This window comes from Macaca thibetana, chromosome 6 (genome assembly GCF_024542745.1).
Source record: "Macaca thibetana thibetana isolate TM-01 chromosome 6, ASM2454274v1, whole genome shotgun sequence".
Classification (NCBI taxonomy): Eukaryota; Metazoa; Chordata; class Mammalia; order Primates; family Cercopithecidae; genus Macaca; species Macaca thibetana.
Window position 1 is genome coordinate 139869707 of NC_065583.1, and position 16170 is coordinate 139885876.

Here is a 16170-nt window from a genome sequence, read left to right on the forward strand (position 1 = left end):
GATCTGGAGCAAGTCCCCTTGTCTGCTGATCTGTCAGGCATCCAGACAGGTGAGGCTATGGGATCCCCCAGTCCGAGGCTGCCTCGGAAGGCTCCTGTTATCCTCTAAGAGAGGTCAAATGCACCTTTCAAAGGCCCAGACACGGTAAAGATTGAATGGCATTTTTGGCCAGGTGCGGTGGCTCAGGCCTGTAATCCCAGCACTTTGGGAGGCTGAGGCGGGCGGATCACGAGGTCAGGAGATGGAGACCATCCTGGCTAACACGGTGAAACCCCGTCTCTACTAAAAATGCAAAAATTAGCCGGTTGTGGTGGCGGGCGCCTGTAGTCTCAGCTACTAGGGAGGCTGAGGCAGGAGAGTGGCGTGAACCCGGGAGGCGGAGCTTGCAGTTAGCCGAGATTGCGCCACTGCACTTCAGCCTGGGCGACAGAGTGAGGCTCCGTCTCAAAAAAAAAAAAAAAAAAAAAAGTTTGGATGACATTTTTAAGGGGAAAAGTAAATCATGTGTAGCATGTCGTTGCAATGGGAAATAAAGGCTTCGGGACTGTTGCAGCCGAAGAAACTTTGTCGGACAGGGCCTTTCTAGATAGGACGCAAGTAGGGAAAATATGGGGACCCTATGATTCGGTTCAAACACGTTTTCATTGCTCTGGACGCGAAATGGAAACACGGTCAGAAGTTTGGTTAAAGGACTTCTCTTGCCTGAAGATTTTCAGCCGGGGATCTCACGGGTTTGGCCTCTGGGTTGGGATGACAAGTGTCCCTGTGGGATACACAGCCCCAGGCCTCATCGGTCACTCGGCTTCCCTCTGGTTCCGCCGGCTGGCCCGGGCGTCCTCGGCCCGGGCAGCAGCAGCGCTGCGCGCAGGGCGCGGAGCCTCGGCCGCGGAGTTTTGGGTTTCCATGTTTCCTTCCCAGGCCTCTCCCACTTCCTCTTCTTACCCGTGCCCGCCCGCCCGCCCGCCCGCAAAGTCCGGGTTGTGAGGCCGCGCCTCCCGCAGAATCGCGGCCGCCTACCCCCGGGACCGAAGGGAGGGAATTCCTGTGGGTCCCAGGAGTGCCAAGAGTGCGCAGCAAGACGGGAAATTGCAAAAGACCTCACCCCTCTGCCCTCCCCCGCGGTTTTCCCGTAACTCCCGCCCCTCGGCGCTTGCCCCGCAGCTGATTCATAGCCCCGGCCCGGGCCGCCTCTGCACGTCCGCCCCGGCGCCCGCACCCGCGCCCCACGCGCCGCCGAGGACTCGGCCCGGCTGGTGGAGCCCTTCGCCCGCGGCGTGAGTACCCCCGACACCCCGGCCCCACTCGGCTCGCGCCCTGCCGCAGCGCCGCCCTCGGTGGCTTTTCCGACGGGCGAGCCCGGTGCTGCGCGGGAAAGAATCCGACAACTTCGCAGCCCGTGCCGGCTGGACGCGACCGGGAGTGCAGCCGCCCGTTCCCCTCGGTGCCGCTTCTGCCCAGCGTTTGCTTTGGCTGGGCTTCCACCTGCGCGGGGACGGCGCTCGGAGGGTCCTCGCCCTTGGCCCGCCTACCTGGTGGGTAAACACTAAACGATTCATTCCTTACAGGCCGCACACTGCCGAGTCGCCCATTTCCCAGCCTGTTTGAAATTCACCATCCCAGCGCCTCTTTCTCAAATGATGGGGGAATGTTTGTTGAGTGAAAATTCCCACTTGAACCCCTCTTGCCTCTCTCCCAACACATCGTGTGGGGGAGTTCATTGCTTCCCCTCTCTCTCCTCTCGTAACCTTTAACTCCCACCTGACAGAGCCATTTCTCTGGGAATCCGTGTCTCTCTTCAACCTGGTCCCTAGAGAAGCGGGAGGAGCTCACGCACAGGTGGAGAGAGGAACCCCCGGGCGACGCTGCAGTAGTGTCCGTCCGGGGCGCTTACTTTCTTCTCCAGCTACGTGAGTGGAAGTGGTCCTCTACATTCTGGAAACCTAGGCACAGAGGGGTTCAGGAACTTGTCCAAGGCCATATAGCTAGCTGTGAGGGCACTGAAATCCGAGCCCGGCTTTCGCAGGCCAGGGCTTTACCCCTGACACTGCGATTCCTTTCTCGATAGTTGTTCATCTGCCCGTCATCCACCCACCCATGCATGCCTGCATCCGTCCATCCATCCTGCCTGCCCTGCTGCGGGAGGCACAGTGCTAGGTGCTGCTGATGGAGTGGCTTGGTAACAGACCTGCCTTGAAAACACTTTGGGAACAAGATATTCAAGAGAAGTAAATGGAAGGGTCTATGTAGGCAGAGAAGATAGAATTGAATGTGGGATACTTAGTTTGAGCTAGAAGGAATTCTGATGGAGGAGAAAGAAATTTTTGGGTCTTATTCCCAAGATTGAAACTGACTTTGGAACACGGGTCAAACTACTTATCACCTCTTAGATTCCTTGTCTGCAAATAATAATGGTTCATACTTACTGTGGACCAGCCCCTATTCTAAGCACTTGACATATGCTAGCTCATTTAAGCTTCATGGGTGAGGCGGGTACTAGTTTTTTATTCTTATTTTATTGAGGAAACTGAGGCCCAAAGAGGTTTGTAACTTGGCTAGGGTCACACAGCTAGCAGGTGACAGTATCGGGATTTGGGTTTGGAGTCTGCTCATGATCCCTGTGCTGCAGCTGAAACTCTAAGACTGGGTAGTGTGTTTCATTATGATTCCTGCTTTGTCTCTCTCCTGGACTGCTATAAAATGCACTCAGAGCCCTCGATGTTCCCAAACTCTGCTGTGTCTGCGAATCATTTCTGGAGCTTTCAAAGCATCAAACTCCAACCACAGCCTCCTATTCAAAATCTTCAGGAAATCATCAGTTGCATGATTCCCACATAGCATTTGTTCAGTGCCTTCAGTGGCAGGAAGCTCACCACCTCACATTTTATTGTGGGAAGAGCTAGTTCTCTGCTGTAAATTGCCTCCATGTGACTTATATCTTGGTCTCAGTTCCCGTTTGTCCCAGCAGGTGTGGCTAAGCCTTTTGTATCAAAGGTTGCTTTGAGAGAAAAGGCTGGTTTTGGGTGTTTCTTCCGCAGGGACTCGAGCCACATTGGGGAGAACACATAAACACTGGATATTTCCCCCTCTACCCTTTTCTTTAGCCTGAACAGACCAGGAACACATGCAGAGGTGTTCCTGGATCTCTCATATTTTTGTAACCCTTTTGTCCTGAGGACAAAACCGAATCAGAACTATTACGGTTTTGAAAGAGGAATCAGTGGTACTGTATTTGACAAGAAGAAGGAGTACGTTTTCCTTGTGGAAAAGGTCTGGGGCGTTCGTTGGCTGCAATAGAAGGGAATCTTAGTGAGTGTGGTCTCGCTCACTTACAGGAACGGTGAGCCTTGGCCCTCCTTTCCCTGGGAGAGGAAATCCTTAAAAATCCTTAAATTTCTTAAAAAATGTGCCAAATGGGGGGAAAAAACCCAAACCAAAACAAATAGAATATCACGGCCTTGCTGGAGAAACCCCCTCCTCCAAGCAGGCTTCTTTGTAGCTACATGAAGGGAGAATTTTTTTCCAACAGCTGTGTCGGTGGCTTCATAGCCTTCCTTCCCTCCTCATTTTAGTTCTACTGGTCGCTCTGCATTTGTGCACTCCATGTTGTATTCTATTTTTATGTTTTAAAAATAATACAAATAATAACTCATTCTCAAACAATATAGAAGTGAAGTGAAATGTAGACGTGCCATCACCATCCTCCCTACTGCCACTCAGAAGAGGGAAGGTTAAGTTTGATAATACCATTCTAAGGTTGGTTTTTCTTTTCTATAGATTTACATAATACTACATATACATATGTTTTAAATATGCAAATGATCTTATTATACTTATTGTGCAGCTTACTTTTTCACTTTCCAAGTCTTAGAGACCTTTCCATTGTCTCTCTGTACCTCTTTTGTTAATGGCTATGTGTTGTTCTTCTTTTGTGTGTTTGAGATGGTCTAACTCTGTCACACAGGCAGAAGTGCAGTGTCATGATCATGGTTCACTGCAACCTCGACCTTCTGGGCTCAAGTGATCCACCTCAGCCTCCTGAGAAGCTAGGACTACAGGCACATGCCACCACACCTGACTTTTTTTCTTTTTTTTTTTTTTTTTTTTTTTGTACTTTTTGTAAAGATTGGGTCTCTCCATGATGCCCAGACTGGTCTTGAACTTCTGGGCCCAAGCAGTCCATCTGCCTTGGCCTCCCAAAGTGCTGGGACTATAGGCGTGAGCCACTGTGCCTGGCCAGCTACATGTTATTCTAAAGTAGAAACAGAATGTAATTTATCCATCCTTTCCTGTATTGATGGACACTCAGCATTAGCAACATTGCTTCAGGGCAGATCACATATTCGTCTTCCTGCTCAAGTGTGAATATTTCTGTGGAAGAGAATCCGAGGAGAGGTATTCTTGTTTCAAAGGGTTTGCCCATTTTTCCACTTGATAGATACAAAGTGAAAGGTAAAGATGTAACTTAATTTTTTTGTAAAGTTTAAGACAGTTGATCCAATAGCATTTATTTAATAATTCGTCTTTTTTTCCAACTCATTTGAAATTCTGTTTTTATCATTAAATAAATTCCTGTTTGTAAAAGGGTCTGTGTCAGGACTCTATTCTGTTTCATTGATCTTTTTTTTTTTTTTTTGTCTTTTCCTATACCAGTATCACTCTAAGTTAACTACCGTAGCTTTATAGTGTTTTTAAAACTCTTGTAGCATATATTTGTACTTTGAAAAATAACTTTTTTACAAATCACATACATTTTCTATTTACAAATAGCCTGTCAAGTTTAATACAATCCTATTTTTCATTAAGATTTTATTGAATTTATAATTGTTAGCAATTTTTAATGCTTTAATGTCAACTTTAGTATGAGCTCCAAGCTTTAAGGAAGCTGTGTCATGTGAACTTTGGTTAATGACTTATCTGATTTCAAATACTGGCTTCACATCAGATTAACTGGGTCGCTTTGGATAAGTTACTTTTAAACTTTCTTATCCTTAATTTCCTCCTTTGTGAATGGGAATAATAATATAATCCTTTTCTTAGCACTGTTGCGAGGATTCAATTAATAAATGCATGTAAGTCACTTAGCAAAGCACCTTGTAGAGAGTTAGTATCTAATACATGCTAGCTGGGATCTTTTTCATATTTATATCTTACTCATAGTTTTGCAGAGTGCCCTACTGATAATAGGAACCAGTAAATAATTTCCTTTATTTATTGATAGTATCCTAAGAGACAAAAATATATCATATATTTTAAATATAGCAGTGTTTCTCAAACTTCACTGTGCATATGAATCACCTGAGGAGACTGTCTAAATGCAGATTCAAGAGGTCTAAGGTCTGGCCTGAGATTTTGCATTTCTAACAAGCTACCAGGTAGTCTTTATACTGCTGGTCTTTTGTCCACACTTTGGGTATACAGTCTTGCACTACTATTTAAAGTTATGCTGCTAGTGATAGTACTTCTTATTTGTAATGAATGTGATTGACAGGGTTTGTAAATTTATTCTTTTAAAATTACATGCTAAAGAACTAAATTACAGTTGTTTTCTTTTCTTCCTTCTTCCCTCCCTCCCTTCCTTTTTGTTGAAAGAAAGAGGGTTGGTGAGATCGCTAAATAGAATACCTGGCTGTGTTCTTAGATCTGGAATCATTGAGGCAATTAACCATCTGAATTATTTTAAACTGTTGACTTAAGATGACACTCAAGCCTGTAATCCCAGCACTTTGGGAGGCCGAGACGGGCGGATCAGACAGGAGTCGAGACCATCCTGGCTAACACATGAAACCCCGTCTCTACTGAAAAATACAAAAAATAGCCGGACGATGTCCCAGCTACTTGGGAATGAGGCAGGAGAATGGCGTGAACCTGGGAGGCGGATGAGCTGAGATCCGGCCACTGCACTCCAGCCTCGAGACGTCTCATAAAAAAAAAAAAAAAAAAAAAAAAAAAAAAAAAAGAAAAGACAGTCACATAAAATATATGCAGCCTGAATATGACATTTAATGTCAACTAAAGAAAAGCACAATTGTAAGTGGTTCTGCAAATAGAAAATGTAAGACATGAAGAACACTTGGGAAAATGTAAGACAAAATAATTCTCAGAAAACAGTGATTGAGGTTCCATTGTTCATGTGTATGCCAGCTTTTGAGAAGATGTGTATCGACAGAAGTTATGCTTTCTCGTGAGTAAATTTTTCATACACCATGTTATTTCTTGGTCACCTCTTTCTACTTTCAGCCTCCCTAATGGGGGATTTTGAGCAAGTTTACTTCATATATATACTTCAGGGTGTCCGTCTGTCAGCAGGGGATGGTAGTATGATTTTTCTACTCAGGACATTGGCTACTTTTTGCATTTGGAAATGGATCATTAAAGTATCTACACTCTCTCAGAACCTAAGAGGTTACATTTTCTGTACAGAAACACGCGGCATCCTCCCAGGTTGATCTAGTATGTAAAAACTGTCAGCCTTTTTCAAGTCTGTTCAATACCATGGGTTGGATTGGAAACATAAACACTGTCAACTAGTTTATTCGTGTTGCGATATATGGTTTCAAGTGTGGAAATAAGGAAATTGTCACTTGCACAAGACTGAGCTTAATATGTTTAAAACATGCACACACACACGTTTTTTTTTTTTTTTTTTTTTTTTTTTTGAGACGGAGTCTCGCTGTGTCTCCCAGGCTGGAGTGCAGTGGCGTGATCTCGGCTCACTGCAAGCTCCGCCTCCCGGGTTCACGCCATTCTCCCGCCTCAGCCTCCCAAGTAGCTGAGACTACAGGCGCCCGCCACCACGCCCGGCTAGTTTTTTTTTTTTTTATATTTTTAGTAGAGACGGGGTTTCACCATGTTAGCCAGGATAGTCTCGATCTCCTGACCTCGTGATCCACCCGCCTCGGCCTCCCAAAGTGCTGGGATTACAGGCTTGAGCCACCGCGCCCAGCCACACACGTTTTAAGGAATGCTTAATGTTGCAGAATTGTATAACTTGAAATGAGTTGTCTATAATTTCTCTTATTCTGGCCACCTCCCTCCCTCCATCTCAGCTCTAAATTTATAACTTAGTAAGTAGGTGTGTCTTTTGGGGCCAGTGTGGATCCCTCAAGTAGAAGACAGCAAGACAGAAACACATGTGCAGGAGATTTACTGGGGGAAGGACTTGTAAGGGGAAGGGGAGTAATGGTAGGCACAGAGCCTTCAGACCCAGTGCAGATGTGATGCCTGTGGAGGGAGAGGGAGAGGAAGGAAGGTGGGAAGGAGTTGCTTCCAGCAGCAGCTATTGACTGGGAGCAGCCTGGGGTGTGTGAATGTTCAGCAGATCTGAAGGGGCAGTGTCTGAAGGCTGGCAGTCATCTGTGCTCTCTTGAAGGGAGCACTGAGGGGCACAGCTGCATACTGCCACACTTCTCTTTCAGAGATGTTATTAGGTGTATACTGTTTTGAAACTGACTTATTCACTGATGTGGTTTGGCTGTGTCCCCACCCAAATCTCATCTTGAATTGTAGCTCCCATAATTCCCTCATGTTGTGGGAGGAACCCAGTATGAAATAACTTAATCATGGGGCAGTTTCCCCCATACTGTTCTCATGGTAGTGAATAAGCCTCACAAGATCTGATGGTTTTTAAGGGGAAACCACTTTCACTTGGCTCTCATTCTTCTCTTGTCTGCCGCCATGTGAAATGTGCCTTTCCCCTTCCACCATGACTGTGAGGCCTCCCCAACCACGTGGAACTGTGAGTCCATTAAACCTCTTTCTTTTGTAAATTGCCCAGTCTCTGGTATGTCTTTATCAGCAGTGTGAAAACGAACTAATACATTCACTCAGTATTTTAGAATATTTTTCCATGTCAGCGTATGGATCTAGTTCATTCTTTTTAACAGTTGCATGATGTTCCTTTGTAGAAATGCACCATAATTATTTTTCAGTTCCTTTTTAAAGGCTCTTGAATTTTCATTTTTTCCCTCATGTACACAGTGCTATAAGAGTCTTTAAATACATGTGCATACAATATATAAGGTGACTCTATCTGTCTTATCTATCATCTGTAGGGCAAAATTTCAGCAATACAATTATAGAATTATTTCTGGATCAACAGAAATACACATAGAATTTTAGTAGATGTGGTCAAATGGACCTCTGTAAAGTTGTATGCTTTGATCATTAGTGAGTCACAATGCTTACTTCTGTAAACTCTTACCAGTGTGAGGCATTAAGACCTTTTTAAACATTACCAATTGGATACTACATAGACATCCACAGACATATACACACACAATTGTCTTTAATTCTTAGTGATCTTGCCAAGTTTTTTGTGGGGGAGGGTGATATTGTATTTCCCTTTTTTCATGAATTATGTATTCATGTTTTTCTAGAGTTGTTTACCTGTTTTTACTTATTTCTAAGAACTCTTTGTATATGAGGGATAACTCTTTGTGATACACATTGAAACTATTGTTTTCATTTAAAGCACTAAAATGTTTCAGTGTTTATTAATCAGTATAGCTATCTTTATCTTTCTTCACCCTCCCCCTACAATCCTTATCTTTTTTGCTTATGGGTTTCATATCATGCCTAACAGATTATAAAACTGTTTACCTAGGATTTATTCTAGTAATTTTAACGGCTTTATTTCTTGCATTGATATCTTTGTTCATCTGGAATTTATTTTGCTGAAGGAAATGAGGCAATAGCCATAATAATAAAATTAACATTAACTGGATTTGCTATATGTAGGTTCTCATAAGCCTGTTTAATCCTCATGCCAATGCTATAAGGTAAGTTATTTTATTTTTCTCTTCTGTAGAAAAGGAAATTGAAACCTAGAAGGGTTAAATGACTTGTCATTGGCCATATCATTTTTAAGTACCGAAACAGGAATTTGACCCTAAGCATTTTATGTCAGAGTCCATGGTACTTAATTATTAATATTCCAGCTTCCTTTTCCCACAAGTCTCCAGGCTATTGTTCTAGTACCATTTTGGGGAATGATTTATGTTTTCTCAAAAGTGATTTAAAATATCACCTTTAGCATATGTACATATATTTTGGATTCAGAATACCCTTGGATTCATGTTTTTCATTTTTTTATTTGGCTTCATTTACCTCTTAGAGACACAGCTTTCATCCTAGCTTATGTCACAAATTCCAGAAATCTTGAACTGAACATTGCTTTTTAAAAAAATCAGTTATTCATGAGCTAATTCAATTTTATAAATCAGGATTTGCCTTATAACTCTGGTGGAAACACTTAACCATTATCCAGTGGACAGATTCAAGAGGTGGGGTGTGGGGGATGGATGTGAAAGGAGAAATGCTCAAAGCTTCCCGTGACTGTAGCGTCTGACTGTGGAGCTTTGAGGAGGAAGGGAATTGGAGTGAACACTTGTAAGTAATCAACCCTATGCTGTAAGGTAGAGGCCTCTTCAAAGCGGCTCTCAAATATAACTGGCAGTACTCTAAAAAAAAAAAAAAAAAACAAAGATAACTGAGCTTGAGAATCATAGAGAACCTGCAAGAAGTAGCATTCAACTCTTTGTGCTGCTGCACAGGACTCTTTCATAAATGCATACACCCAGGCACAAGACTTCCAAGATCAGCTTCTTCCTTTAAAATGGCGTTTGCATAAGACATCATCAGGTCACCCAGCCAGTTTTGAAGAGTTTGGCAATACACCCCTGTTCTTCGGAAGTGAATAACTCGGAAGTGAATAACTCTTATCACGCTGCTTCTCATGGGCGTTATTTGTGGTGAGGAAACTTCCCAGGAATATTTGACAGAACAAGAAGTGTGGTGAGGAAGGGCAGACTAAAATCCATTTAAAAAGTTGTGTTTCATTAGGCGTGTGATATTTTTCTGAGGGATTTTCATAAGCATCTTTATTGAGAATGAGATTTTGCAAAAGACAAGATTTGAATAAGAAGTTTTACAAAATCAATGGGTAATTTTTCTTCCCTTCTTTTGCCCTGCAGAGAAGGAAAGTCAATGCAAGATTTATAAATTAGGCAATATTTGACAATAGTAAAAGTAGAAAGGCCTGAACAGGAATCTGTTTTCATTAAAACAAGATTTAAAGCAAAGAAGAGAGAACGTGAGAAAATTAGTACCTATTTTTATTCATTTACCAAATACTTACTGAATAGCAACTGTGTTCTGGGACTGATAGACAATGGGGAATAAGATCCAGGCCTGCCTGCAAGTGGCTCATAGTCTGGTTGGGAATGATGGAGACCTGAAAAGGAGAGAGAAATGAAGAACAGATTTGGGGAAAGGACCAAGTAGTGGGGATGAAGCAGGAAGTATTTTTTCCCTTTCTAAATTCTGCTGCTTCACACTTCCCTGACTTCCTTTTCTCACTGGAAGTTGGAAGGAGCAATGCTCCTCACTGACAGTTGTGGAGAAAGCCGACCGGGTGGCTGAGAGGGCCGACTGCCTTTCCTGTGCCAGAAGCAGAGCTGCAGAGGAGACACCACCAAGGTTGCCCCGGCCAGAGCAGCAGTGAGACTGTGCCGGGGCTGCAGGGCTGTGCAGATTGCTCACCCCCACCATACAGCCCTCATCCTTGAGGCGAACTAGGAAAGCCTGGCCCCATCTTGGATTTTCACTTGATCTGCAGGAGAGGCCACAGTAGAGGGTGTGGAGCAGCCCAGAGCTTCGTGCGCAGACCTCCTCTCTTTTCTGTCTGTACTTCCGGTTTGGTGATGGTCTAGTCCCATGGGTTTAAGTACTATGTGTAAGGACGGAGGATGCGCCTGAATGTATATGCCTAGCCAGGACCACTCCCAGACCTCCAAACTGTGTATCCAGCTAGCTGCCTGACATCTTTTCCTGGAGATGAAATAAGCATCTTGAACTTAACATGTGACAAACTGAACTCTTGATACAGACCACGAGGTCTGTTCCTCCCACACTCCTTTGCTTCTCCATAAACGGTAATTACATTCTTCAAGGGGCTCTGGTCAAAACTCCTGTAGCCATCCATGATGTGTCACCACCCCTGTCCTGTCAGCTCTATCTTTAAAATCACTCCCAAATTCCACCCACTGCTCACTGCTTCCATGACTGTCACCTGCTCTGAGACCCTCATCATTCTTGTCTGGACCATTGCACTAACCTCCCTAACCTCCACTGCCAGCACCACACACCCCACCCCCACCCCCCACCTGTTGTCTGTCACTTCACTGTCGTCTCTTCAGTCTCTCATCCTTGCTGGCTTCTGTTCAATGTAAGCCAGACCACGTTACTCCTCTGCTTAAAATCTACGGTGGCTCCCATCTGGCTCAGAGCAGAAGCCCAGGTTCTTCCCACGTTTGCCTGCTCTGTTCTGCCTGTCTGCATGCCCTCTGTTGTCTTCTTTGGCTCTCACCAGCTTGCTTGCTCACTCCTCTCTAGCCACACCTGGCTCCCCCTTGTTCCCTGAATCCTCCAAGCAGCCCCCCCACCTCAGGATCTTTGCAGAGTTTTCTCCCTCACTTGTGGGCTTTTTGTTGTGTTAGTCAGGGTCCCATCAGGAAACATTTGGCACACTTGGAACAGGATAACTTGAGGAGGATTTATTTACAAGGTATGGAGTTGGGGACTTCTTGGGTCTTGGAAGCAGTGTTTTTTCACACAGCGTCAGCCATGAGGAAGACTGTTCCTCTGGCATTTACTAAAGAAGCTCCACAGTGTCTCTGCAATGTTCTTCCTGGTGTTGACTCCTGTTCTGCACTTTTTGATAAACTTTATTGATTTTAGCAGAAAGTTTTTGGATAGTAGGTAGGACTCATCTTCCTTCTGTCTGTGGTCCTCAGGTGGCCTGGGGCCTGAAACACGGGGGGTGGCCTTGTCCAGTCCCACTACTGGAAATAATAATCACTTTGCTCATGCATAGGCAGTGACTACTGTGTCCTGCTCGCCCCTGCCCAACATGTGTCAACTGATGACAGAAAAAACAGGGAATCTGAGCGATGAAGCTAAGCTTCTAGGAGTCATAGCCCGACGTATGTGAGAAACAGTACAAAGGGCAGGAATTCCAGACAAGACTATCCTGTGATCTTTTATTTTTGGTTTTAGAGATAGGCTTGGACACCCAGGCTGGAATGTAGTGGTGTGATCATGGCTCACTGCACCCTTGAACTCCCAGATACAAGGGATGCACCTGACTCAGCCTCCCTTGAAACTGGGACTGTGGGCACATGCCACCATGCCCAGGTAATCTTAATTTTTATTTGTAGAGATGGATCTTGCTATGTTGCCCGGTCTGGTCTGGAACTCCTGGCCTGAAGCAATCCTCCAGCCTCGGCCTCCCAAAATGCTGGGATTACAGGCATAAGCCATCATGCCTGGCCCAGAAAAGACTATCTTGATGGTTCTCAAAGGCTCTTCTGTGGTACCCAAACCATAGAAATACATCTTTTGTAAATACTCATGTCTTTCCATTGTGTTGCTTGACAGCTTTTATTCTCTAATTTCTGCTTACCCTTAAATGGCAAGTGGCTTCTAATTTTTAGTCTTAAGTTTTTCTGCCCCATAACCTGAATTTTTTGTGACATGTAAAATACTCGATATTCTAGGAAAATGTCAAAATTTTAGAAACATTTTAAATAGTCCTTTTCAAAAACATTTGGCAACATGCACATCACTCTCTGAATCATCTGCCTTTAAATTTATGAGGGATATTTTAAATTGCAAAGTGAGTGTCAGACATTTTGGTGGATTTTGCTTTGACTTCCCCTTGGTTATGATTAGAAATTATTTCCTCTAGAATTAGTTTTCCTCCTGGCTTTAATATTCAGTTGTAATACAAACTCATTTGAAGTTTTATTTAAAATTGACATAATAATTATACATATTTATGGAGTACAGTTGTGATGTTTCAGTGTATGTATACATTGTATAATGATCAAAGTAATTAGCATATTGAAAGTTTAAACATTTATCATTTCTTTCTGATAACATTTAAAATTCTCTCTTCTAGCTATCTTATTTTTATTTTTATTCTTTTCTTGAGATGGAGTCTCGCTCTGTCACCCAGGCTGGAGTGCAATGGCGCCATCTTGGCTTACTGCAACTGCTGCCTCCTAGATTCAAGCAATTCTCCTGCTTCAGCCTCCTGAGTAGCTGGGACTATGGATGCGTGCCACCATGCCTGGCTAATTTTTGTGTTTTTAGTAGAGATGGGGTTTTACCATGTTGCCCAGGCTGGTCTTGAACTCCTGACCTCAGGTGATCCACCCACCTCAGCCTCCCAAAGTGCTGGGATTACAGGCATGAGCCACCATGCCCAGCATCTTCTAGTTATCTTTTTAAAAATTGTATATATAATAATTGTACATATTTAGGAGGTCTATGTGATATTTTGATACATACATAAAATGCATAGTAATTAAATCAGGGTCTTTAGGGTATCTATCACCTGAAACATTTATCATTTCTTTGTGTTGGGGAAATTTTTTCCTTTAGCAATTTTGAAATACACAATATATTGTCGTTAGCTATAATCACCCTGTGGTGCTATGGAACACTAGCCCTTGTTCCTCCAGTCTAACTGCATGTTTGTGCCTGTTGACTGCCCCCTTCCTAACCCTTTTCAGCCTCAGGTAACCATCATTCTAACTTCTATTTCCATGAGATCCACCTTTTTTTTTTTTTTTTTTTTAAACTCCCACATAGGAGTGAGAACATGTGATATTTTGCTTTCTGTGCCTGGCTTATTTCACTTAACATAATGACCTTGAGTTCTATCCATGTTGCTGCAAATGACAGGATTATATTCCTTTTTATGGCTGAATTTTATTCCACTGTGTATATATACCACATTTTCTTTATCACTCGTCCATTGAACGACACATGTTAATTCCATCTTTCCTATTGTGAATAGTGCTGCAATAAACATGGGGGTGCAGGTATCCCTTTGATATACTTATTTCTTTTTCTTTGAATAAGTACCTAGTAGTGGGATTGCTAGATTGTATAGTAGTTCTATTTTTAGTTTTTTGAGAGACCTCCATACTGTTTTCTATAATGACTATTCTAATTTACATTCCCAGCAACAGTGTATGAGTTCCCTTTTCTCTGCATCATTGCCAGCATTTGTTATTTTTGCCTTTTTGATACTAGCCATTCTAACGAGTAAGATGACATCTCACTGTGGTTTTGATTTGCATTTCCTTGATGATTATTGATGTTGGGCATTTTTGCCATATACATGTAGGCCATTTGTATGTCTTCTTTTGATAAAAGTCTGTTTGGAACATTTGTCCACTTTTTAATGGGATTTTTGTTGTTATTGTTGAGCTGTTTGAGTTCCTTGCATATTCTGGATATTAGTTCCTAGTCAGATGAATAGTTTGCAAATATTTGCTCTCATTCTGCAGGTTTTCTCTTCACTCTGTTAATTGTTTCCTTTGCTAGGGAGAAACATTTTAGTTTGATATAGTTCTATTTATCTGTGTTTGTTTTTGTTTCCTGTGCTTTTGAAGTCTTAGTGATAAAACTGTTGCCTTGACCAATGTTCTGAAGTGTTTCTGCTATGTTTTTTTCTAGTATTTTTATAGTTTAGGTATTATGTTTAAGTGTATAATCCATTTGGAGTTTTTGTCTATGATGAGAAATAGGGATCTAGTTTCACTCTACTGCATTGCTATCCAGTTTTCCCAGCACCATTTATCGAAGAGTGTGTCCTTTCCCCAATGTATGTTCTTGTAACCTTGGTTGAAAATCATTTGGCTGTAAAAATGTGAATTTATTTCTGGGTTCTCTGTTCTCATAAATTGGTCTATGTGTCTGTTTTTATACCAATATCATGCTGTTTGGGTTACTGTAGTTTTGTAGTGTATTTTGAAGGCAGGTGTTGTGAGGTCTCAGTGTTGTTCTTTTTGCTTAGGATTGCTTTGTCTATTTGAGATCTTTTGTGGTTTCATATGAATTTTAGAATGGTTTTTCCTATGTCTATGAAAAATGTCATTGAGGTTTTGATAGGGATTGCATTGAATCTGTAGATTGCTTTGGGTGATATGGTCATTTTAACAATACTATTTCTTCCAATTTATGAGAATGGATTTGTTTGTGTTTTCTCCAGTTTCTTTGATTAGTGTTTTGTAGCTTTCCTTCAGCGTCTTTCACCTCCATGGTTAAATTTATTTTTAGGTTTTTTGGTGTATCTATTGTAAATGGAATTGCTTTCTTGATTTCTTTTTTGATCAGTTTGTTCTTAGTGTAGAGAAACACTGCTAGTTTTTCTATGTTGATTTTGTATTCTGCAACTTTACTGAATTCATTTATCAGTTCTAATAATTTTTTGTGGAGTCTTTAGGTTTTTTATATACAAGATCATGACGTCTGCGAATGGGGACATTTTTTCTTTCTCAATTCGGCTGCCTCTTATTTTTCTCTTGCCTGATTGCTTTAGCTAAGACTTCCAGTACTATGTTGAATAAGAGTTGTAAAATTGGGCATCCTTTTCTCATTCCAATTCTGAGAGAAAATATTTTGCTTTTCGCCATTCAGTATGATGTTAGCTGTGGGTTTGTCATATGTGGCCTTTATTATGTTGAGGGTCGTTTCTTCTATGCCTAGTTTGTTGAGAGTTTTTATCATGAAGGAATGTTGAATTTTATCAAATGCCTTTTCTGCATCTATTGAGATGATCATATGGTTTTTGTCCTTCATTTTTTTTTTTTTTTTTTTGATGTAATGTACCACATTTATTGATTTGCATAGGTTGAACCATTCCTGCATCCCTGGGATAAATCCGACTTGATCATGGTGTATTATCTTTTTGATGTGTTGTTGGATACTATTTGCCTAGTATTTTATTGAGGATTTTTGCATCTATGTTCGTCAGGGATATTGGCCTATATTTTTCTTTTTTTGTGTGTCCTTGTCTGGCTTTGGTGTCAGGGTAATGTGAGCCTTGTAGAATTAGAGAGAATTCCCTCTTCTTTAATTTTTTTTAATACTTTGTGGAGAATTGGTGTTACTTCTTCTCAGTAAGTTTGGTAGAATTAAGCAGTACAGCCATCTGGTCCTGGACTTTCTTTATTGGGAGACTTTTATTACTGATCCTATCTCACTACTTCTCATTGGTCTGTTCAGATTTTCTATTTATTTCTGGTTCAATCTTGGTAGATTGTGTGTGTCCAGGAATTTGTCCATTTCCTCTATGTTTTCTAATTTTTTAGCATACGG

General features: G+C 42.2%; 1 protein-coding gene across 4 annotated transcripts in view; it reads left to right on the top strand.

Annotated features, from left to right (window-relative positions):
- The first annotated feature begins 983 nt into the window (after window positions 1-983).
- OSMR (oncostatin M receptor) overlaps window positions 984-16170 on the top strand; it is a 96703-nt gene continuing 81516 nt past the window's right edge. Inside the window, exon 1 of one of the 4 annotated variants that reach the window (XM_050793407.1) lies at window positions 984-1532. The gene's annotated coding sequence lies outside the window, so the exon portion shown is untranslated. Of the gene's footprint in view, window positions 1533-6950; window positions 12193-16170 lie in introns of those variants that run through there. The other 3 variants (XM_050793406.1, XM_050793410.1, XM_050793409.1) reach the window with 3 other exon arrangements.